The 24,726-nt window shown below is 37.6% G+C and overlaps 1 protein-coding gene across 7 annotated transcripts in view; it reads left to right on the top strand.

Annotated features, from left to right (window-relative positions):
* Hr39 (Nuclear hormone receptor FTZ-F1 beta) overlaps window positions 1–24,726 on the top strand; it is a 106,556-nt gene that overhangs the window by 22,940 nt on the left and 58,890 nt on the right. For 2 of the 7 annotated variants that reach the window (XM_067764465.1, XM_067764468.1), the window contains one exon: window positions 20,982–21,018. The exons of the other annotated variants lie outside the window; for them this stretch is intronic. The gene's annotated coding sequence lies outside the window, so the exon portion shown is untranslated. The remainder of the gene's footprint in view (window positions 1–20,981; window positions 21,019–24,726) is intronic. 7 annotated transcript variants of the gene reach the window in all.

The following is a 24,726-nucleotide window of genomic DNA, read 5'->3' on the forward strand; positions in this document are numbered from 1 at the left end:
TTAACGTGGGCATTCCCTGGTAATGGCGCACCCATAAAATTAGCCCTGCGTCTTGAGATTGTGTCAAATTCAAGGAGGATATGGTCCCCCGTCTCCGCTGATCGATCACAAAATCAGCATGTGTTATTCGATAGTATGCCCAGTTTCTGCATGTGGCTGTTCAGTCTAAAATGTCCTGTAAGAATAGCTGTTACGATTCTTAGTTTTCTTTCAGGAGACCTATTATTGCCTTATATCGAGTTGTGCTATAACCTCCTATCAGCAACTTAGATTGTCTAAACCAGCTATATTTCGCCAGTGTTCTTCTCTCTTTTCCTCTCTTCTACTTATAAATGCCCCCTAATTTTCTGTGGGCCAACTGGCAGGAACGGCTAGGGACCGATGGGTCGTGCCGTTGCTGCCTCTCTCGCCAGGCTGTCCGCCTGCTCCCAGGCCAACACTACTATGTTGTGTGCTCCTAGTTGGTTCAGCTTTCCTACGCACTCAAGGACCAGTGCTGACTTTATTTCAAATGCTAAGATTGCCTTGTGTGCGGCCTTACTATCACTGAGTATAGCGATTCTTTCATTGTAGTGTCCGCGCTAGAGCTTCAGGTCAGCACCCTGGCTTATGGCGAGTACTTCCGCTTGAAAATGCTCGGGTATGCTCCCGGACGTATTGATATGTTGGCTCTGCGTCCGAAGACTCCGGCTCCAATCCCCTCTGGCGTCTTCGAGCCATCAGTGTGCCATACTATCTTGTGTAGCCATTGAATGCTCTCCAGTCCACTTTCCTTCCATGTACTCTTGTCTCCCAATTCTACTTTATATCTTTTCTCAAAAACTATCTGGGTGAGGATATCATATCTCGGGAGTTGAGAGATTGGGATCTTCTCTCTTAGTTCCTCGATGTTCCGGGAGGAGATGACTTTACCTTTGCCCGAGGTGTCCTTGACGATATTCAGGAGGGTTCGCTTGGCTGACTGCTCTATCGCTATGTGTAGCTGAGTTGGGTCGAAGATAGTCTCAAGCAAGTTGAAGTACATACATACTTAAGCGAATTTTTCGCTAAATATCAAATAACTAATAAATTGGTAGTCCTGGCACAAAGTTACACGTTTCTTGTTGTCAACATGAGATACATATGTAGCTATGACAATTGATCTCTTATCTGAGTAATAGGTTGTATGGGATATGTACTATATGCAAGTACGACCGATCTCTATTAGTTATCAAGACAACAGTATATGCCGTATATATGTGAAGCTTTTGCTGTTAAAATGGGACAGCAATTATGAAAAGCTTGTCGTCTAAATAATCAGTTGTTTGGCATATATGCTCCATATACGACCGATCTCTAGATTCTTCCAGACACCAATATGCGCCATATACGAAAGCTTTTATCTGATAAAAAGCAATCTCTTTTCTGAAAAGTTGTTTGCATGGGTGATAAATGCCATAGTGATTCGATCCAGTCGGGTCCTACAAATGTCTAATCGCGGGCCAAAATACACCCGCTTAAAAACTTGTATCAAGCTTTCTCAAAAATTGGAGGACTGATTTGCGTTCAAACAAACCGACGGACAAACTGACATAGCTCAATCAACTCAGCTAGTTATTCTGATCATTTCGGTATACTTATTGGTCGGTCTATCACTTCACCTTTAGGTTAGGTTAGGTTAGGTTCAAGTGGCTGCCGTCCACAGCGGAGCGGCACACTTAGGCCTTTATATGCCCATTGTGAAACCACACGGATTTGTTCCTACTCTCCTAATCAAACCACTTCGTTGAGTTTGTGAAGCTAACTAAGCGTCGTGTGTTGACCTCAGCTATATCAGTCAGAACTACAAGAAACATGTTGCCCATGAAAGGTTGCCTTTTTCTACCGAGCGCTGGACATTCGCAAAGTAGATGCCTAATCGTTTCAGGCCCTTCTTCGTTGCCGCAGCTTCTAAAATAATCATTAAATGGAGCACCAATCCTTTCCGCATGCGGTCCAATAAAAACGTGACCAGTGAGAAGACCTACAACTAAGGAAAGATCCCTCTTACGGAGGGTGAGAAGCTCTAGCGATCTCTTCTCATTCCATTCCGGCCATGTGAGTTTTGCCGTGTGGCCTCTATTATGATGCTTCCACTCCGGTTTCCATCAGTAAAACCTCCTTTATCTTAAGCTTACAGGTGGAGAGCGGCATGCCCAACCTCTTCCAGGATGACGAAAGTGGAAGGGAGGTAACCTTTCTTGCAAGCTCATCCGCCATCTCATTACCTGGTTTGCCCCTATGTCCCGAAACCCATACCAGCTGCAGAGTAAACTGTTCAGCCATCACGTTAAGTGATCTGCGACAGCCTACTACAGTTTGAGAATTAGTTGTGACAGAGTCAAGGGCTTTCAGTTCTGCTTGACTGTCTGAGATGTGCTTCTGAGAGACTGTCTTCTGCCTAAGGCAGTCCACAGCGTATAGTATGGCCGCAAGCTCGGCCTGAAATACGCCACAGTGATCCGGAAGGCGAAACGATCTTTGTATGTCCACTTGTTCCGAATAGACACCCCCTCCGACCCTGTTATCCAGTTAGATCCATCTGTGTAGATCTGAGTGCTGTCAGTGGGTCAATCTGGGTCATTCACCCACTGTTTCCTCTCAGGGATTAATATCTCGTATCCCTTGTTAAAGTTGGTATGCGGCACTTCATCCTTAAAGACTTACAATTTTAAGAATTGTGACAGATTTAATATACCATTTTATTTTAATAACTTTCATGAAAAAAGAGATACAAAAAACTGGGTATATAACAGAAGAAATGTAAGAAGATAGGCTGAAAATGTATATCGTGATAAAGAGTCATCATCTTTTCTTTATACTCGCCTCTTCATTTTATAACAGGGCTACAAGAAATTGAGCTGATCCATAAAAGAGTAGGAAGTTTAATAAAACTCGTTCGCTGAGTATAAAAAAAGCGCTTGGCAGTAGAATATGACGAATGGGACAAAACAAAGTAAAGAAAATGAAGAAGCATAAAGAAAACCACAATAAACCATCATTAGGTGATGTGTAAACCAAAGAAGAGGTTACATGCGGACAATGACTCTGCCTTGTAGATGACCTTGCCCGAAAAATAACGTAAAATTGTATACTTTAGTGGCAATACATACACGAGCACAGTTTTTATTTAGACTTAGCTACAGTATTCGTGCACGTATGTACTAAAGAAACATACAAACTTTTTTTTTTTGAAGAGTTACATTTTGGTAATTTAAAGATTAGCCAATGTGTTTTATATACATAAAAATATTCTGCTACTCTTATTTGTTGCAGGTTTGTGATTGTAAGTTTCGTTCGAGCCAGCAATGACTGGCAACAGTTGCTGTTGTCAGCTGCTTACACGGGCGCACATACATACATACATACATGCACCTCGTCGCTTTATATATAATGCATGTCGGTACATTACTAATTTTTGTTGTTGTTGCGTTTTTTGTTCGTCTATGTGATTGGGCGCGCTGTAATTCTGTGCTGGTTAATGAATGGCATTGACATTATTCTGCTAATGTGATTTTGTTGTTGTTGCTATTGCTATTTTAATGCACAAGCATATTTATACATCGTGTGCATGTGTACTGAGTATACTGATAAGTTCCATGACGCGCAAATCTTTGTTGTTTTACGAACTGATTCTTTGTATTATTGTAATGAGGTTTATTGCACTCAGACATTAGTTTTATTTTATTTTCTTTGTTGCTTTTTTTGTGCATTGCCCGTCACTCTGGTCGTTTGACCATTTTAAGATATATCTCTATCACTTAAGCATTTACAAATTGTGTTTTAATTAACAATAATGCCTAAAGGCTTTATAGACACTTAATGAGTGGTGCAGTTGCTATGCAAATTGCACAAAAATAACTGACCAAGCTCCAACGCCTGGCGTGTGTTGACATGCGAGAGCCATGCGCACATGCCCAACAAGTAATAAATCCTACTTATACAGTGTAGAGGATGAATTTTTTAGGACTTAATAAGGCCATTAGTTTAGTTTGAGTGCCGGGCCACAGACGGCTGGCTGAAACGAGGAAGCGGATGGTCTGGCCAGGAAGGCAGCGGCCGAAAAACCTATAGAGCCTGAGCCCATCATGGCGATAGGGTCGCACCCAATAAGGCACGAATTCAGACAGAAGGAAGCAAGCCTCAAAGAACCATACGGGCGTGAAATTGCAGGACTCCGGCATGTAAAGGCACTGATAGGTAGATATAAGACAAGACGATATAATGCCATGATTAACCTCCCAAAAAGCCGCCTTAGAATTTTGATAGGCATACTCATAGGTCACTGCAAACTAAATAGCCACATGTATAAACTTGGCTTGAGGTCTAATAATCTCTGTTGGTTTTACGAAAGCGAGAAAGAGACGGCAAAGCATGTACGTCTCGAATGTGACGACGTATAAGCATATACACTAATTTATTTACACGATTTATTTACCTATATCGCGCCATTGATTTTTCGATAAGTTTTGGGCTCAGGAAAAAAAGTTCCAAAAAAAATAATTTTCGAGCCTGCAAAATATGAGTTTTTTGACTTTTTTCTTTGATTTCTAAGGTTTTTTCATGACCTACTTAAAAAATTTTCATTTGAATTTAAAATTTTCATGTATACCCTGTCCGACTCAAAATTGTCCGCTAAAAATTTTGGCGATAACAGTTTTTTGAAAAAAAAAAAAAATATTTTTTGGGTTTTGAGGAGTGTTTTGGTGAACAAATTTATTTTTTCGCCATTTTTTTAAGGGTTTCTTCAGAAACGTGCAAAAGTGTTGCCGATGAAAACGAATTTCTTGACAGACGGACGGAGAGACGGACATGGCTAAATCAACTCAGCTCGTCCCCTGATCATTTCGGTATACTTATTGGTGGGTCTAACGGAAACATATACATAAAAAATATTTGGAGCCTTGAAAATGAAAAAAATCGATTTCGACCAAAAAAAGTCCCAAAAACCAAAACAAATTTTTTTTTTTTTAAATGTTAATGCCAACGTTTTTATCGCATAATTTTCAGTGGGATAGGAACTATGAGACAAATTCGTTTTCATCGGCAACACTTGCAGGTTTCTGAAGAAAAATGGCGAAAAAAAAATTTTTTTCACCAAAACACTCCTCAAAACCCAAAAAATATTTATTTTTTTTTTCAAAAAACTGTTATCGCCAAAGTTTTTAGCGGATAATTTTGAGTCGGACAGGGGTATACATGACAATTTTAAAATCAAATGAAAATTTTTTAAGGAGGTTATGAAAAAAACCTTAAAAATCAAAGGAAAAAAAGTTAAAAAACTCAAATTTTGCAGGTTCGAAAATTATTTTTTTGGGCATGCTTAGTGGAACTTTTTTTCCTGAGCCCAAAACCTATCGAAATATCGATGGCGCGATATGGGTTAACTTTCGTCCATGCAAATCAACCCAGCTTAATATACACTCTCTAAAACCGATTACCATCCTCGATTTCCTCAGGGAGCTTGGCTTGGATGAGATGACGTGTAGATAATGGAGGCACAAAATACCTATAGGTCGCAGTGCATTACCTCACAACAATCTATGTCTCTACCTGTTATGCTAATACTAGTGAAGTTGATGAAAATGGTGAAGATAAAGATGTAAGAGCTCCTTGGGAAAGGGTTAACGGTTACCATCTGATGATAGTCAGTCGTACAGCGAGTGCCTCACCATTTCCCCGCCCCTGGAGGATTGCGATGTGAGGTAATGCGATCTAATCAGATCCGTGCCGCACGAATATCAACTGTTAAGCACCGCAAGTAATTTGTTCATCTTAAGAATACCTTGACCTTTTTAATGTTAGTTGATTGACACATGCGGCTTAAAGCTCTACAGGACTGCAATTGTTGCCACCTCTTTTTGATAACTTCAAGGAGCCGTTAAGCTCAATACAAAGCTTAATAACTACACAACTTCCCCAACCCAATTGCCAACCTCACCTAGCCAAGACAAATACGAATTTATCATACACATATTATGCAAGCGAGGTTCCTTATGGAACTAAAGGATAACGGCCTAGACGGCTCAACGTGGTCATATTGAATCGTTCTCAACAAAAGACCATCAACATAGATAAAACTCCTCGAAACCTTCGGGGAGTGTCTTTATCGTTACAATATGAAGAAACCTCCTGACACATTAAGGATTCCCTTTTGTACTTACTGATCGGCCATCTCGTTGCCATTTATTTTACGGTGCCGGGGCCCAAATCGGGAATTTTATTTCTATTCGATAGATTCATGTTCCACTCGGTAAACTAACAAACCAGACTTGATAGTCGCTGAAGCGATAGTGCGAAGGTTAGTCTGACTATCGAAGAGGATAGTTATCCTTTTACCACTACTATTTACATCCAGTAATGCTTCGCATGCCTTCTGGATAGAAATAATCTCAGGTTGAAAACCACTAGCTCAATCCGGACGACGCGTAAGGGTGAACATGGCGGGCAGTGTTCAAAAGCCGTTTTAAGTTTGTCCATGAAAACTTAGATGTCAAATTTCCAAGTAAGCTCCGTATCTTTCCAAACCTTCGTTGAAGGAAACATGATTCCATAGTTCGTATCGAAGACTGCCATAGGGCACATGAAATTAATTTTTGTTGTGTTACAGGAATCATTAACAGAGGGCAGGATATAAGCCCGCGCTCGTTTGTACGCTCATTCCAGAGGCCCAAATCACGAAGTCTAAGTCCAACTTGTAATGCCACTTCCTTGATTAAAAACAATTAATTTGTTGTGCATGGCTTATCTCGTTTAAAGCCTATGAAGGGCATAATTTATTCGGGTCTGTGATCGCGCAACACGCAGTGCAGACTAGTGCTCCTTATGTTATTACCGGTCCTCTAACCGCCTTATACATCCTTGCCGTGAGCTTGCAAACATAAGCACCGTAAGCTCTCGACCACTAAAAAAGGACCTTTCCATGGTAAATACCACTAATTCTGTCTTTGTGGAGTTACCGCTATGCTCTGCCATCTCCGCCAAACTGCCCAGCCCGCTCAGTTATCCCTACATGTTTCTGCTGATAACGTCGGGACGTAGATCCCAGTGCTGAGTTCAGAGAGTATAATGTCTATAACACAAGTGGTGGCAGAACACCGCACTGTGGAGTCCCGCTCTATTAATATACTGTGACCTCTCTACCTATCAGTGAAGCGCTTATCATTTTGGACCGCAGAACCGACCCTGACATGGAAAGGCATGCAGATGCCTTAGTAATCAGCATTGCAGGGATGTGCAAACAATATTCGATGTCATGCAACAAGCTATGCGTGCCCACTCAAAGAACAATAGGGAGCTAAAAAGGGAAAAATCTTAAATTTTGAAGGTAAGCATACTCAAGGATTCTCTAATGCAATCCCCACCGATCAGTATACGCGTTTAAATATATACATACTCACCCAACGAGGGGTTGATAAAAACTAAAATTTTCATTGGCGCGTATGGAGAAGTTACTCAGATGTTTGCCTTTCCTGACCATTGTGATACTTGATCGCAGTATTAATCTAGACATAGGGGGCTGTATGTACTATCTCCCAAAATGATATTGTGGCTACAGTTGAAACCTAGTCATTATTAGCCCGGTAGCCAGCCACCATGCAAAGAACAGCATTCTCATCGAAAATAAATTATTAGAGCCAAACTTTCACCGATGATAAATTTCTCGAGAAGCCGTGCCTATGCTTGGGTTGATGTACTATTACAACAAGATAAGTATGATGTATGAAGACGGGTATTGAAATCATTTCCTGAGCAATGAGGTCTAAGCACCGCGTTCATCCTTCGAGAATTCGTGCTTCAAAAAATTTAGGAAGTATTTTCTTGAGATTTTACTATAAAGCTGGCCAGAGTAATCCCCCTTATATCTCTTTGTACATATATGAGCTTATATAAAATAGCATATGCTCGTAATTCTTAATATGTAATTTCGGTGTTACTGTTATTGTTGTTTATATGCCATAATGGCCACATACATGTCATGTAACCAGTTTGATTGTAATAAAATAACTGCAACCATACAATAGCGAATTATTGGCGCGAGGCGAATGGTGGGATCATAAAGAAATATATGGGGTATTCCATCCCATTTCGACCAATTTTGAACCCGACCCCTTTAAAATTGGCTGAAAGTTTTTCTTCTTTTTCTAGCTTACGAAAGACGTTTTTCAGCAGTTTTTCAAATTTTTTCATCCAACTCAAAAAAAGTTATGAATTTTTAAAAAAACACTGTTTTTGTTTTCAAAATGCTATAACCTTTTCAAAAATTGACCGTTTGGGATCTTTTTTTTTTTAATTTGTTTTTAAATGTACTTTTCGGAAAAAATTCAAAAAAATTTTTAAAGTTTTTTTTTGTAATTTTTCAGTTTTTCGAGATTTTTCGAATTTCGCCCTTTTTTCCCGGAGTGGGCCGAAAATTTTTTTTTTTTTATTTAGTTAATTGAAAAAAAAAACTTTAAATTTTTTTTGTATTTTTTTCGAAAAGTACATTTAAAAACATATTTAAAAAAAAAATGATCCCAAACGGTCAATTTTTGAAAAAGTTATAGCATTTTGAAAAAAAACAACGTTTTTTTTCAAAATATTTAAAACTACTTTTCGGAAAAAATACACAAAAAAATTTAAAGTTTTTTTTTTCAATTAAATAAAAATGTTTGAGCGACTGTCTTAGTCGCCAACAGCCTCTATTTAATAGAAATTAGTCTTAGAAAACTTAAATATTGAATTTTGAATTTATATACATATGTACCTTTTACGTATAAGTACGCATCCTGAATTATTTGCACGTACAAATACGTAATATCCTATATTACGTACATATTCTTTATTAAATTTAAGATTTGAAATGTTTGTATTGTACGCTAACACGCAAGCGTATTTCACCTCTTTGGCAACCCCAACAATGGGTTGACAGATGTGACTATGTACACACATACATATATTTATTATTGTTTTTGACATTTCATCATTTTTTATACACTCGACATTTTTCTCCATTCGTGTGTGACACCAAAATTTATAAAATTATAACAAAATTCTGTAACCTTCAAGTTATAAAACCCCCATTTGTAAACTGTATGAAACCCTCACAAATTAAAGAAAAGAAGTGTTCTTTATAAATTTAAAAGTGTGTTTTTGTGCGCTTGAGCAGTGCTCTCCGTCTTAAGCTTGTGCAAAGTGTTGCTTCAGCAACCCCACATTGCTGGAACCACTCAACCTCACGCCACAAACCGATACCAAGTTCCACAAAGAGACGGTCTTGTGTCACCGTAAGCATACCGCCAACACCAACCACCATCATCAACGCAGCAGCCGCAGCCACAACAGCTACATGCCACAGTAAAAAGGAAGGTAAATTTTAGATTGTGCCCCCCTAAAAAAAAAAAAAAAAAAGTCTCGGCCCACTCTGGGATTAGTGGGGATGATTGCAGAATTGATTGAAGTTTTTTATGAGAAAAAAAAAGGCCGAAATTCGAAAAATCTCGAAAAACTGAAAAATTACAAAAAAAAAACTTTAAAAATTTTTTTGAATTTTTTCCGAAAAGTACATTTAAAAACAATTTAAAAAAAAAAAAAAAGATCCCAAACGGTCAATTTTTGAAAAAGTTATAGCATTTTGAAAACAAAAACAGTGTTTTTTTTTAAATTCATAACTTTTTTTGAGTTGGATGAAAAAATTTGAAAAACTTCTGAAAAACGTCTTTCGTAAGCTAGAAAAAAAAGAAAAACTTTCAGCCAAATCTAAAGGGGTCGGGTTTAAAATTGGTCGAAATGGGATGGAATACCCCATATACAAAAATACCGTCAAACAAAACGAGATCATACTCACACATACACACATGCATGTTTTTGCAGTTTCTGGTATATGGCAGCAGTAATATGCAATATTGCTAATGGCCAACTAAGGTAACTTACCAATCAAACAGCCAACAAACCGTCCAATTAACCATGCATACCGGTATAACCTCAGAACACTATTTCTATTTATCTAGTACCAGCCAGATATGAAGGTTTTTAAGAAAAGGGTGTTCTTTTAGAGTATTGTTTTCCCGTCACATACAAATTAGGCAGATGTGAAGAATAACATGGAAAGATCAAGGTTCTAAACTAACCACCCTTAATTTGTGATAAGTTCTACGAGAGTGAGTGACTGGCACTGTATGGGAAGACAATCCCCAGCCTTTTACCAAGAAACTGGCTTAGCTTTAACGAAAGACTACACACTACTTCGCATCTAGGAGTTGCTAGATAGTTTGATTCATAATAAGGCCACAATTGAACGAACCTACGGATCATTTGAGCATTTTCTGTCCTGCGGATATATCAGATCTGGATTTCTTTGAGTCACATAGATAACAAAAGTGTGGAAACGTTTTTAAATGTAGCGCTATAAGGCCATGGATTTAGTATCTGGTTTAGTCCCTTCATATACGACTAATCACTGACTCTAATGAGGAAAAAGTTCGAGATAAGGGTCGACTATAGCGGATCTTGTGCGTTCTAGAGGCCCCAATCGAGACCTTTTTTGGCATGTGTGCTCGACTTCTCGCACTTAAACTGCAATTGAGGGCTGTGTCAAACGTCTTACCCCTTGCTGCTTAAGTAAAATAGCGTGTGGTGCCTCATGTAAGCTGCTCTGTTTTGTAGTACACCAAAGCTGTCAGAGCGCAGTAGGTATTCAGTGGCATTCGTTTTGGTATACTATTTGATATAATCTAACTTCATTCAGCGCTCTCAAGTACGGGCGATATATAAAAGACAACATGGCGAAACACTTGAAAGCATGATCTGGTCCAGCATTAGTTCGTGCAAGGCTTGAGTTATGCTGAGGTAGGGAACACGATCTCATCAGTTTCGTGGTCTACTTACTCAGATGCGACTCGTCGATGACTAGCAGCTAAACGAATTGATGACCTCGCTCGACGTCGGTTGCATTAGAGGCACCTAGTACAGTTTTTGAGAAAACAATCGGAAAGCTGATCTTGATGTATTTGAGTTATTGGCTTTTATTTTGCATCATAACCTTCTGCGACGGAGTTGAGCCTTTGTTCTTGGAAGTTCTTTAGAAACAATCGAATGAAACCCTTATTTTAATGGATTTGTGGGAGATGGAGGTTGGAGCGTGGGATGAAATTTACACAAACAGGTTTATAGTTACTGTTTCGCTTGCGGTTACGGCTATGAATACGGTATGCATACGGTTATGGCTGCGGTTACGGTTACGCCAATGGTTAAGATGGCCAGTCCGGGTATGTTTACGCCTACGGTTAAAGCTTTGGCTTTGGTTTCGGTTAGGTTGCAGTTTCCACCTACGTCTACAGTGATTGTTATGATGACGATAACCGTTTAAGGCTACCTCCAGTACCCAAATCCTACTTTAGCTAAACAAACACCCTTTAAAAGTATTTGGTGAAATCTATGCGTCAACTTTTGCAGTTATGTTTAATGTTCTTGGACTTCTTGCAGCTGAAAGGTTTTTTTCCATATTTTTAAATTTTTTTATTTACATAAATCTGCAGAATATAAATATGTAAAATTGTTACAAAGTAATTTTCTGTATTTAAAATTTTTCTATTTTGTACTGTCGGTCAATTTTAATCGCATTCCTTTGTGTTTGACGTCCGATGTGCAGTGCGAACTGCGATTTGGCGTAGTCAAGGCAAGGTATCTTTTTATTTTTTGCTTTTGTCGCTAGTGCCTGCACCGATCAACCTGCTTTGCATTTGCGCATGCGCTTATACCTGAGTACATGGGTTATGTGTTTATGCCGCTGCTTGGCTTTTGTTGGTTACCACAACGATGCAGTAAGTGGCAACTTGTTGCTTGGGCGTTGCGTTCACGCAAAACAAGAGTTGGTGGTCGTAGTATTGTTAAATGATTTTTCCACTATACTGCGAATACACTGTCGGGCTTAAAATTATAGTAATTTAACAATACGAGAGCGATTTTTTGAGTTCCTGTAGTCTTGTAAGCGATATAGCCCACTACCACCTTGATATTAACGCTCTTCATAGAACGTGTTTTGCAACGCTACTTTTGTTAAGTTGGATAGTCATCTTACGGCACAGTCTAGCAGGACACTATGTGATGCACACTGGCGAAAAACGGAACAGTAGGGGAAATGACGTCATCGGAGCTCAAACTTTACCTATAGATCACTGGTACACAACGTCGGCAGAGCTTCGAGTACAAACGTAAATTTTTTTGTAGTAGTGTGTGTTTACATGGAGGGTTTTTGAGATGTTTACTGCTTGAAGTACAAGCAAAAACTGATTGACTGCTTGCTTTGCTGAATTTCTGTCGCTGCGCTCACCCGACATGTAAGTGAACGCCGAGTAGTTTTCCGAAGCTCTCGAGTGCACCACTGCTATAGACGATGGAGAATGTAGGTCACGGTCTAGGTCCCACTGATTTTTGACTTACTCAATGTATACTCCGTTTGTGATAAGACCCGCAAGATGTGAAAACCCTCTTTCATTGCCACATTCACATGCTGCAAACTCAACTAATATCTCTACCCACCCAAGCCAAAACTGTACGTTTCCGAGGACCACCATTTGCTTATCTCGATCACAATTGTTGGATTAGCGTGTCGGCCGGGCAGGATGCAATGCCTGGTAAGATAAGACAGACAAAATACTTTTCGTTGTACTGTTGCTGAGTTTCTCCTCTAACCCATAACCCTAATCTTGATTCCAGGGAAGGGGGCAGTACTATTGAATATATTCCACCATTTCATCCTTCAAAGGCAGGAAGAGAAATAATGCTGGAAATTAAGTTTCTGACTCAAAGCCTCATACTTTTTGGCTTATCGTCTCATTATCCTGCTTTAAGGAAAGGCGCTAAAGCGATTACTCACACTTCTGACTCAAAGCCTAAAGCCTGATTCTAGCGAAAAAATTAGAAAAGACTCAGTAGTCTCATTGCTCTCAGGGCTGTAAAGACAAAAAATACTGCCAGTTGGATAGGACTTTACACCGTATAGATCTAAAAGGCTGGAAAACAATTACTAATGTAGTCTATTTTAAAATTTGTCTGCTTTCTTAACTTAAAGTGTAGAGTAACAGCGTCGATATGGTTGCTTTAAAGTGATCTTCAAAGCTCCCGGAATACTTCTTCAATACATAACGGTAGGTGCTGTGAGAAGATAGACGAACTGGAGGCTTTCTCCAGTATTTAAAATGAGACGGATATATGACTCGGTTGACTATCCGCTCCGACACTTTTCTGTAAGATTGGTGCTGTGAAATCTGCCTTTTGTAGAGCGTTATACTGTTAAATAATTATACTGTTATATTTAATCGTTATACAGTTCTTGTACCAAACTATTATATAGTTATGCTGTTCCCTGCTGTATTTTTCTTCAAATATGATGTGATATATTTGTACTGTAATACTCTGTGATGTTCTACTGCTAAGCTGTAGTATATTTATAACAATTTTTTATTGTTTTGCTCTAATGCTTGCATAACGTTATACTGTTATACTACACACATGTTTAATATAATATGTATATGCAGTTAGACTGTTATATAAAGACGTGAATTCTTCGTATGTTCAGTTAGTATACTGTTATATGTCAATCCTGGCATTCCGTTATACTAATTAGCTGTTAAACAGTTGCATCTCTTAACTGTGTCTTATTCAAACATACCTATTTTTTTAAGCTGTTTTACTGCAAAAAGGTACGGCCATAAAACTGTTATAGTAAAATTGTTGAAATTTTGAAATAAAACGGGTATACTTAAACATTTATACTTAAACTGTTATACGTAAACTGTTATAATTAAAATGTTATAGTTAAATTTATATAATTTAACTGATATAATTAGACTGTTATACTGTAAAACTGTTATCTTAATATTATATTTTGTATTCCAAACTGTTATGTGTGTGTTTCGAATTTTATAGTCATCACAACATTATACACACAACTGTATATTTCCATACATCCATCATTTCTTTTCTTTTGAAATAAAACGGGCATCCATAAACTGGTATACACAAGCTGTTATACTTAAACTGATATAATTACTGTTATAATTAAACTGTTATACTGTAAAACTGTTATCTTAATACTATATTTTCTATTCCCAACCGTTATTTATTTTTTATTTTATTTTTTTTTCTCGGACGTTGTGGCAGCGCACTGCCCTCAAGTGGCCCGATGAAACCAGGCTAATCCTGTTTTGTTTTTTCTTTAATTAATACATACTTTTTTTTTGTATCCTAATCTTATTTATGTGTTATTTATAATTTTTTTTGTTACCGAGTCTTTGAGAGGCAGTGCCGAGATCTAAAACCGCTCAGCTACAGAGAAACTCATCAGCTGAGAAATATAGATTCACAAAATACAATAGATTAAAAGTATAAATATAATTTTTTAATTATTAAGAAAAGATAGAACCGTCTTTTTTATGGCGAGTCCGAAACATCAATTATTCTCGAGTGAGAGTTATAATCTTCACACAAACATAGAAAAGGTTCGTGTAGTTGGAAATTGCTTCTGCATTGTTTAAGAATTATAGTTTTATAATGCCTTGAAACTCGGCATGGAACATTCAAGTTTACTTCGTTCAAAGGAAATGGGCTTGAAATCGATCCATTTAAAAGTATAGCCATAAATAGTACACCTAGCATTTCTCTACGACTTGCAAGGGTAGGAAGATTTATTAGTTTTAATCGATTAGTGTAAGAAGGAAGATTATACGGAGAGTCCCATTGAAGATTTCTCAAGGCGAAAAGTAAAAACTGTTTTTGAATTGATTCTAGTCAATCCACATGAACTTGATAACGCGGATTCCAAATTATCGATCCATATTCTAATATCGGCCTCACCAATGATGTAAAAAGGGTTTTTGTAACGTAAGGATCACTAAAATCGTTTGCCCATCTTTTCACAAATGCTAAAACTCCTCTCGCTTTATTGACTGTGGCATTAATATGAGGGTTGAAACTAAGTTTGCAATTCATTGTAACTCCCAAGTCGACAAAAACATCAACGCTTTCCAGAGTTTGGCCATTAATTGTGTAGGAAGCTGGCTGTATGTTCCCACGTGAAAAGCACATGGATTTACATTTTTCTATGTTGAGAGGCATAAAATTCGCATTACACCAAGTAACTAAACGATTTAAATCCGCCTGGAGTACAGAACGTTCATCAACCGACGCGTATGACTTAAAAAGTTTTACGTCGTCGGCATACAGTAAAATTTTAGAATATTTTATAGTTGTGGAAACATCGTTTATAAAGATCAAAAACAGAATATGACCGAGATGGCTGCCCTGAGGCACACCGGAGGAAACATCGATGACATTCGAACAAATGTTTTTAAAAATGACTCTTTGAGTTCTACCGCAAAGATAGGAGGAGATCCAGCGAGTTAGGCCAGGTTGAAAACCAAGCAATTCGAGATTATAAACAAGTAATGAGTGGCGTACTTTGTCGAATGATTTGCTGAGAACTATCTATCAATGTAGAAATCGAAAATGTAAGGTGATTAGTAACGATTGCTTCGAAAAGCTTAGGGATAGCGGAGAACTTATGTGTGTAAACTTTTCATAATTTCGAATTTTATAGTCATCGCAACTTTAGGCACACAACTGTATATTTCCATACATCCATCATTTCTACAAAACTTAACCATAGCACAAACGCCTTTACGGCTTAGTGGGCGTCCAACTGTGACTGCACATTGATGCATTTGTTTTTATGTTAATATAGTTGAACCAACAACAAAAATAACGATTACTACATGTAAACATAAACTACAATTACAATTGTCCAGCACTGGCTCGCATGTAAATATTGAATACAGGAAAACAAACAGAAAATCGGTGTTATTTTTTTCTTTCTCATACAAATACATGCATACATACCTTACATATTCATGCCTCCATGCAAGCATATCTTCATATGCAATTACTTTTGTGCCAACACATCAAATTGCAAAAAGGCGCCGTTTTGTTTGCATTCTGACGAGGTCAATGGGAGGGAAAATATTATGAAGGTTTTTTATTATTAAGCAAATTCATTGCACTTTTTATTGTTTCTTGCTAATAAAATTATAATATTTTTGTGAACATATGTACTTAAGTGAATGACCTTAGCACAGCAATTGAAAGTTTTTATGCAATTTTAGATATTTTTATAATGAAATACGTGCATTTTAATATACAATTAGGCTTTACGGCTAAACATTTTCGGTGGAATTTCGAATACTCATTTAAAGTATTTAATTGAAATTATTTCACGAGGAGTCAGCCTCTAATGTTTTTTACGAAGGTTGAAAACACAGCTGCTCAACTTTTGCATTTGTTTCGCCCTGAATCATAGGCACAGATAAAAATTTACACTTCGAATATAACAAAAAAAAATTCAAAGCACTCCCGTATGCCCTCACATTTAAATAAAATTCATATGGAAATTTTTGATTTTCATATGCCAGTGCAAAGTAAAAACACTTTCATATGATAAACGATCACTTCGGTATAAAAAACAAATTTACACTAACAAATTGACAACAAAAAAATTATTCAACAAGTAAGGAAGGTTAAGTTCGGGTGTAACCGAACATTACATACTCAGTTGAGAGCTATGGTGACAACATAAGGGAAAATAACCATGTAGGAAAATGAACCGAGAGAAACCCTGGAATGTGTTTGAATGACATGTGTATCAAATGAAAGGCATTAAAGAGTATTTTATGAGGGAGTGGGCCATAGTTCTATAGGTGGACGCCATTTAGGGATATAGCCATAAAGGTGGATCAGGGTTGACTCTAGAATGCGTTTGTACGATATGGGTATCAAATGAAAGGTATTAATGAGTATTTTAAAAGGGCGTGGACCTAAGTTCTATAGATGGACGCCTTTTCGAGATATCGCCGTAAAGATGGACCAGGGGTGACTCTAGAATTTGTTTGCACAATATGGGCATCAAACGAAAGGTGTTAATGAGTATTTTAAAAGGGAGTGGGCCTTAGTTCTATAGGTGGACGCCGTTTCGAGATATCGCCATAAAGGTGGGCCAGGGGTGACTCTAGAATTCGTTTGTGCAATATGGGTATCAAACGAAAGGAGTTAATGAGTATTTTAAGAGGGAGTGGGCCTTAGTTCTATAGGTGGACGTCTTTTAGAGATATCGCCATAAAGATGGACCAGGTGTGACTCTAGAATGCGTTTGTACGATATGGGTATCAAATGAAAGGTGTTAATGAGTATTTTAAAAGGGAGTAATCCTTAGTTCCATAGGTGGACGCCGTTTCGGGATATCGCCATAAAGGTGGGCCAGGGGTGACTCTAGAATTCGTTTGTGCAATATGGGTATCAAACGAAAGGAGTTAATGAGTATTTTAAGAGGAAGTGGGCCTTTCTGGACCAGGGGTGACTCTTGACTTTGTTTGTACGATATGGGTATCAAATGAAAGGTGTTAATGAGTATTTTTAAAAGGGAGTGGGCCTTCGTTCTATAGGTGTTCGCCTTTTCGAAATATCGCCATAAAGGTGGACCAGGGGTGACTCTAGAATGAGTTTGTACGATATGGGTATCAAATTAAAGGTATTAATGAGAGTTTTAAAAGGGAGTGGTGGTAGTTGTATATGTGAAGGCGTTTTCCAGATATCGACCAAAATGTGGACCAGGGTGACCCAGAACATCATCTGTTGGATACCGCTAATTTATTTATATATGTAATACCTGCCAAGATTTTAAGGGTTTTTTATTTCGCCCTGCAGAACTTTTTCATTTTCTTCTACTTAATATGGTAGGTGTCACAACCATTTTATAAAGTTTTTTCTACAGTTATATTTCGCGTCAATAAAACAATCCAATTACCTTACCATATTTCATCCCTTTTTTCGTATTTGGTATAGAATTATGGCATTTTTTTCATTTTTCGTAATTTTCGATATCGAAAAAGTAGGCGTGGTCATAGTCGGATTTCGTTCATTTTTCATACCAAGATAAAGTGAGTTCAGATAAGTACGTGAACTGAGTTTAGTAAAGATATATCGATTTTTGCTCAAGTTATCGTGTTAACGGCCATGCGGAAGGACAGACGGACGACTGTGTAAAAAAACTGGGCGTGACATAAACCGATTTCGACCAGTTTCACAGAAAACAGTTAACGCCATAAAATCTATGCCCCTACCAAATTTCAAAAGGATTGGTTAATTTTTGTTCGACTTATGGCGTTAAAAGTATCCTAGACAAATTAAATGAAAAAGGGCGGAGCCACGCCCATTTTTAAATTTTCTTTTATTTTTGTATTTTGTTGCACCATATCATTACTGGAGTTGAATCTTGACATAATTTACTTATATACTGTAAAGATATTAAATTTTTTGTTAAAATTTTACTTAAAAAAAATTTTTTTTTTTAAAGTGGGCGTGGTCCTTCTCCGATTTTGCTAATTTTTATTAGGCGTACATATAGTAATAAGAATAACGTTCCTGCCAAATTTCATCATGATATCTTCAACGACTGCCAATTTACAGCTTGCAAAAGTTTTAAATTACCTTCTTTTAAAAGTGGGCGGTGCCACGCCCATTGTCCAAAATTTTACTAATTTTCTATTTTGCGTCATAAGTTCAACTCATCTACCAAGTTTCGTCGCTTTATCGGTCTTTTGTAATGAATTATCGCACTTTTTCGGTTTTTCGAAATTTTCGATATCGAAAAAGTGGGCGTGGTTATAGTCCGATATCGTTCATTTTAAATAGCGATCTGAGATGAGTGCTCAGGAACCTACATACCAAATTTCATCAAGATACCTCAAAATTTACTCAAGTTATCGTGTTAACGGACGGACGGACGGACGGACATGGCTCAATCGAATTTTTTTTCGATCCTGATTATTTTGATATATGGAAGTCTATATCTATCTCGATTCCTTTATATATGTACAACCAACCGTTATCCAATCAAACTTAATATACTCTGTGAGCTCTGCTCAACTGAGTATAAAAATATTATGGCACTGGAAAAAATTTGTATTCAAAATTTATTTTTTAAGATAATTAAAATTACACAGGCACTTAAGGGTTTGACTTCGGAATTTGAGATAAGACTTGGAAACTCGCGCCTTTATTTCGACATTATGTTAATTGTATTAAAAATCATTATAAGTCGCATGTGCACGTCTTGAGGTGTTTGAGACCCGGCATTGCAAAATTTATTACTTCCCAAATATCTCGCTTCCTATGTCTTGCTTAAGTTTTGCGCTCAGTTCGAAGTTGAACATCGTGAAATTCTCTACAGGTCCAGCCTGAAGTACTTTTTCGTGGTCTCAACCATTTTTGAGTTAAGGCTCGAGCAGTTGCTGAAACTTTGAATCGGCCTAGATTAGATATTAATGAAATGAACTCGTTCAAAATTGTATAAGGACTAACATTCAATTAAAATTTTTAGGAAATGAGCGTGGCTCTACCCTTTTTTAAGTCAGTTTTACACCACAATCCCGAAGCTGTAACTCCGGTAATAATTCATGCATCATAAGATTTGTGGGGATGATCTGAATGCCATATTAATGACTGAGTGAAGTAGTTGTGGTGGATTTTGAGAATTAAGTTTAATTGTTCTTGATGATGATATAGCGATTTACGAAATTTTTTAAGGAATCGATATATTAAAACCTTGGAGTCTTTTGAACATTTAAAAAATTTTATTTTTATTTTTTAAATACAAAAAAAATGTTCAATGTATGTATATATAATTTTATTGTGATTTGTACTTCAATATAAAAAATTCTGATTAGCACTGTTTCAAAATAACAGGTGTTTTTACTTCCGTTATATTAGGTCCGTTGAATGTTTATCCGCTTTTCATACAAATTTTGATCGATTTTTAAGTAACTTCCCATTGAGCTACAAACGTGAAACTTTACACATAGGTTCGAACACCGTGACAATGCAACAAAAGGAAAAAAACAATCCGTTAGGTGGCGCACGGATCGAAATAATTAGATAAGAATTTGAGAATTTTTAAACCAGCTTTTAAGTAACTTTTCGATGAGACAGAGACTTGAAATTTCAAACTTAATTCAGAGGTCGATGACAGCTGATGACACGATACAAAAAGATTCGCTAGGGGGCGCACGGGATGAGATATTTAGAAAAATTGTACGAAACGGAGTAAATTTTGGTATTGATTTTTATGTAAGTTATCAATGAGCTACAACTGTTAAACTTCACATATAGGATAAGACGCCGAGAAAGTTTGAGAAAAGGAGAAACAAATTTCGTTAGGTGGCGCACGGATCGAAATATTTAGATAATAATTTGGAAATTTGGTGTTTTGAGATCGATTTTAAAGTAACTTCTCATTGAGCTACAAACATGAAACCTCAGAGACAGCTTAAGACACCGTGACAAGGGAACAAAAGGAGAAAAATATTCCGTTAGGTGGCGCACGGATCGAAAAAATTAGATAATAATTTGGAAATTTGAAACCGGGTTCTAAGTAACTTTTCGATGAGCTAGGGGCTAAAAATTTAGAGCTTAATTCAGAGGTCGATGACAGCCGATGACACAATACAAAGGGTTTCGCTAAGTGGGCGCACGGACTGAGATATTTAGAAAATTCAAACGGAACGGAGGGAATTTTGGGATTGATTTTTATGTAAGTTCTCATTGAGCTACAAGCGTAGAACTTAACAAATAGGTTAGGACACCGAGAAAATGTAGAAAAAGGCGAAAATAAAAATAAAATTAAAAGATTTTAAGCACTTTCTTTATATAAATGGACAAAATCACCGAAAAATGTCTCCTTATATAAAGACATATTTTTACTAAACTTAGATTTTAAAATTTTTTTGTATAATTTATAAATATTTATTAGAAGTAAAAATATAAAGGTGGAGCGCAATTGATATATATACTCTGTTTATATTTCTACTGCAATGTTTTTTTATTTAAGCTTTTCTGGTATTTTTTTTATAATAGAATTATTTTCTTTTTGCTTTCAGGTAATTGCAATTTGTCAAGAACAAAAGTATTTATGAGGTAAGCGCGAAGTCATTTAATTCTATATGCAAAAAAGAGACCGAAAAATAATTACAACAATCTTCAAAGGGGTCCAAATTATGAATCATTTTGCAAAGCTATAGTTCTTGAAAGCTCAAATAACGATAAAGATGTTGTCCGAGTGCGTTTGGCGATTCATTGCTAGTGAGTCAACTCATTTTGCTATAAAAAGCACTTATTAGAAGCAATAAACCTTAGCTACGTATTTCCTTAGAATATTTCATAGGCTGGTTGAGAATTACAAACGCGTGTGAATGCGTATGAAAGAAACGAAAAAAATATGTTAATAAGTAGTTTAAATTTTTGCACATATATATAAGTCGAGAATTATTTATGTATATCTTAACAGTGCACTTGGGTTTTGAAGGTAGGTCTCTAAAATGGTATAACAATGTGTCCTTTAAAACCATAAAACTTTAGTGGGACGATGGGGGTAATTTCAAAGAATGAAGGAAAGAAGGAGATAAAGCCCGGGAATATTATGCTTTGATTGAAGATAGCTTATGGTATCATGGCTAAATAAAAGTTAAAATTCCTTATATTTTTGCAACAATTTGTTGTGGATATACAGGAAGAGGAACAGAAGAGGTATATTCAAGTGAAAATTTAAAAAATAAAAACAAAAGGAAGAAAGCACGATGAATGAAAAAGAACGAAAGAAAAATGTAGATGTTGAGGGGACGATGGAAAAGAGAGAGTAAGCGAGGGAATCGGTATTGAAAAGTTTTAAAATATCATGTCAGTTTTCCGGCAAAACCATGTCTGCATGGTACTTAGTGCACGTACAGTCTGTAAAAGGAAGAAGGAGACGAGGGAACGCACGGGAAGAAAACGGCGGATGAGAAAAGAAAGCGAAGATGTCCCACCTCCCGGTGGCATAAGGAGATATCACTGCAGCAGTATGCCTGTCATAAGAGGCGAATAAAATACCGGATTCAAGGGGTTTGTTTAACGCAGCCCTTTCAGGCTGCCAGTGCAATACATAGCTTCTCCAAACCCAATTGTCAACCTCACCTATCCGTGGCGAATCCTGTTTCATTAACAGCCGAGGCTCTGGCGACCCCGAACTCCTCATGGACTAGGGGTGGGAGGGCAGTATGGTCTAGAAGGTCGCATGTGGTCATAACAAATCGTTCCCGAGATGGTCGGGCCCGGAACGTACCGGATCTGCATCCGGCAAAGGACCATCAACTCGGTAGCATTCCCCAAGGCCTTCGGGGAGTGTCCTTATCGCTACAACAACAACAACAACAACAATTACAACCGAAAGCAGTATGAAAAAATCCGGTGCTTAAGAACGCAGCCGTTGTATGGGGCGAAGCACTGTTACAAGATGAAGAACATGGGACAAGAATAAGAACAGTATGAAGAAGAGGAGAATGCAATGGGAGATGAAGAAAAGTGAGCGAGGGAGTAATGGAAGGATATGGGGATAAAGAAAGCGAGGCGAAGGAGGTTATAGAAAAGAAGGAGAAATAAACAAAAGACCTTTAAGAAAGATAGAGAGGAAAATGAGGGATAGAAAGATGAGGGAGAAAAAACGGCGAAGGGAGGCAGAGAGCGGAAGCTAGGGAGATGTAAAGATAAGGATAGCGATAAAGAGATAGAAATTGGGAGAGGTAGAGAGAGGGGCAGATGGAGAGAGGAAGAGATAGAGAGAGAAATAGATAGAAAGAGGGAAAGATAAAGAGATGGAGAGATATAGATAGAAGGAGAGAGCAGAAAATACAGGGGGTTAGGTTAGGTTGAACTGGCCGGCCAATAAAGATCTCACATAGACTGAATATGTCTATAGTGTTACCAGAATTTGTTGGACGATCAAACGAAGAACACAGATCAGGTGCCAGGACTTATGTTATAGAATAACACAGTTCTCATGAAAAATACCAGAAGCTTTTTAGGACCTAGCTTAATTGCTACCTCGAGATCTGGCAACTCTGCCGCCCTTAATAGCTGGAGCCTTTACCTGGCGAGCGCAAAATACGAACACAGAACGTGCTCAACCGTTTCTTCCTGAAGCTCGCACTACCCACATATCCTATCACCTATCACAATCCCTGTTGTTAAAAACTGTTACTTTGATATTGGTAGGCAATTCGCAAGCCAAGTCCTCCAGCGAAAGAAGGTTTTATGACCTTTTTTCGTCATAGACAAACAAAGATCACACTCTATAAATCTATGAATATACATTTCCTGCAGTATGCTCCGAAATCGTTGACGGTGCCGAGAAAAGATGGTATGGCCGATGCTGCATACTAGAGAAAAGCTCTCCGGAAGACTTACAGTTATTCCTTTGATGCCAACGGTGTGTGCCAAAGGGAATTAAAATAATGGGGTGTATGAGCTTCACGCAGAGATGAAAGGGATGAATTCCACTGAGCTAAGGAAAGCAGGTAGAGAAAGACTTGACGTGGTGCGCTAACGTGATGCGTGAACAGCATGGATTCAAAAATAGTTCTAGACCAGCTGTTTCATAAAGTTGCGTAATGCAGGTTTCCTATAAAAGCACCCTGTTCTTTAACACATTCTCGATATACATATGTACATACATTGGTATATGACAATACAGATTAAAAGCGTGACAATCCAGTCGCAAAATTTGCGTATAATCTATGCTAGAAGTTGTAAAAGCAATTCTGACAATTGAAAAAGTCTTGGCGTCAAAAAGATATGTAAACTGATTGTTGAACAATTCAATGCCGAGAAAACATTTGCTTGGTAAAAGATTGTCATACAAAAAGAGTTAAAAATTAACAACAAGGAAACAAGTCAAATGCATATAGAGCAGAAACCAGAAATATAAAGCCAGAAGCAATCAGAAATTGAACGGCAATAAAAAATGAAACATAAAAAAATGAGGAGTTTGAGCTGACTTCTGAGTGAAGTCACGGTGGCTGCAATGCCAATCCAGAAGCAATAATAATTACAGCACAATATTAACAATAACAACAACCTCAATGGTAATGAGTTGAAGGAAAAATCTAAAGCGCGAATAAAGAGGAAAAGAACATTACCTTTTCAAACAATTCAATGGAGGTTAAGAGGCGGCTACAAAAGAAAGGTGACAACTGTGCAATGTGATTGCAAGCAAAGATAAGGATAGACGTACGCGACTTGTGTGCGGGTAGATAAGGAGGAGAGATTTTCGAAGAGGTAAAGTAAAATTGGTGAAATGGATTTTTAGTGGAAGTAACCTGCGCGCCAGAAGCATTGTTGGTTAGTTGCTTGGTAAACGGAAAGCAAGGCTCTAAAATTCGCCCTAAATAAACATAATATACACAGCTGCTGGTCTTTGTCGGACAAGGTTCTTGGTAATTGAAAATATGTGACATCTTTCATTCAAGTCCCTCGTACCTGTAATACACCGATCGATATCACCACTAATACACGAATACTGTATCGCGCTTTCTGGGATAACTGGAAGTGGTAAGTGATGTACTTAAATAGAGCGCTATCCAAAACAGAGAAACCATGACAATGTTAGAAGTATGCGGTGATCTTGCCCCGTAAGTCATACGGGTACGAGTAGCAACGTACTAGCTGCGTGGAGTTGGAAACGAGGAAAAATGCTGGTCGGAATGCTGCCTCACACACCAGAGATAGTTGGTAACCGAACATCAACATAAAAAGTTAAAAAGTGGGCGCGAATAGCGCTTTGTGGTTCAGCAGCTTTCTTATCGAAACCGT

The sequence above is a fragment of the Eurosta solidaginis genome, chromosome 2 (assembly GCF_040869045.1).
Source record: "Eurosta solidaginis isolate ZX-2024a chromosome 2, ASM4086904v1, whole genome shotgun sequence".
Taxonomy (NCBI): domain Eukaryota; kingdom Metazoa; phylum Arthropoda; class Insecta; order Diptera; family Tephritidae; genus Eurosta; species Eurosta solidaginis.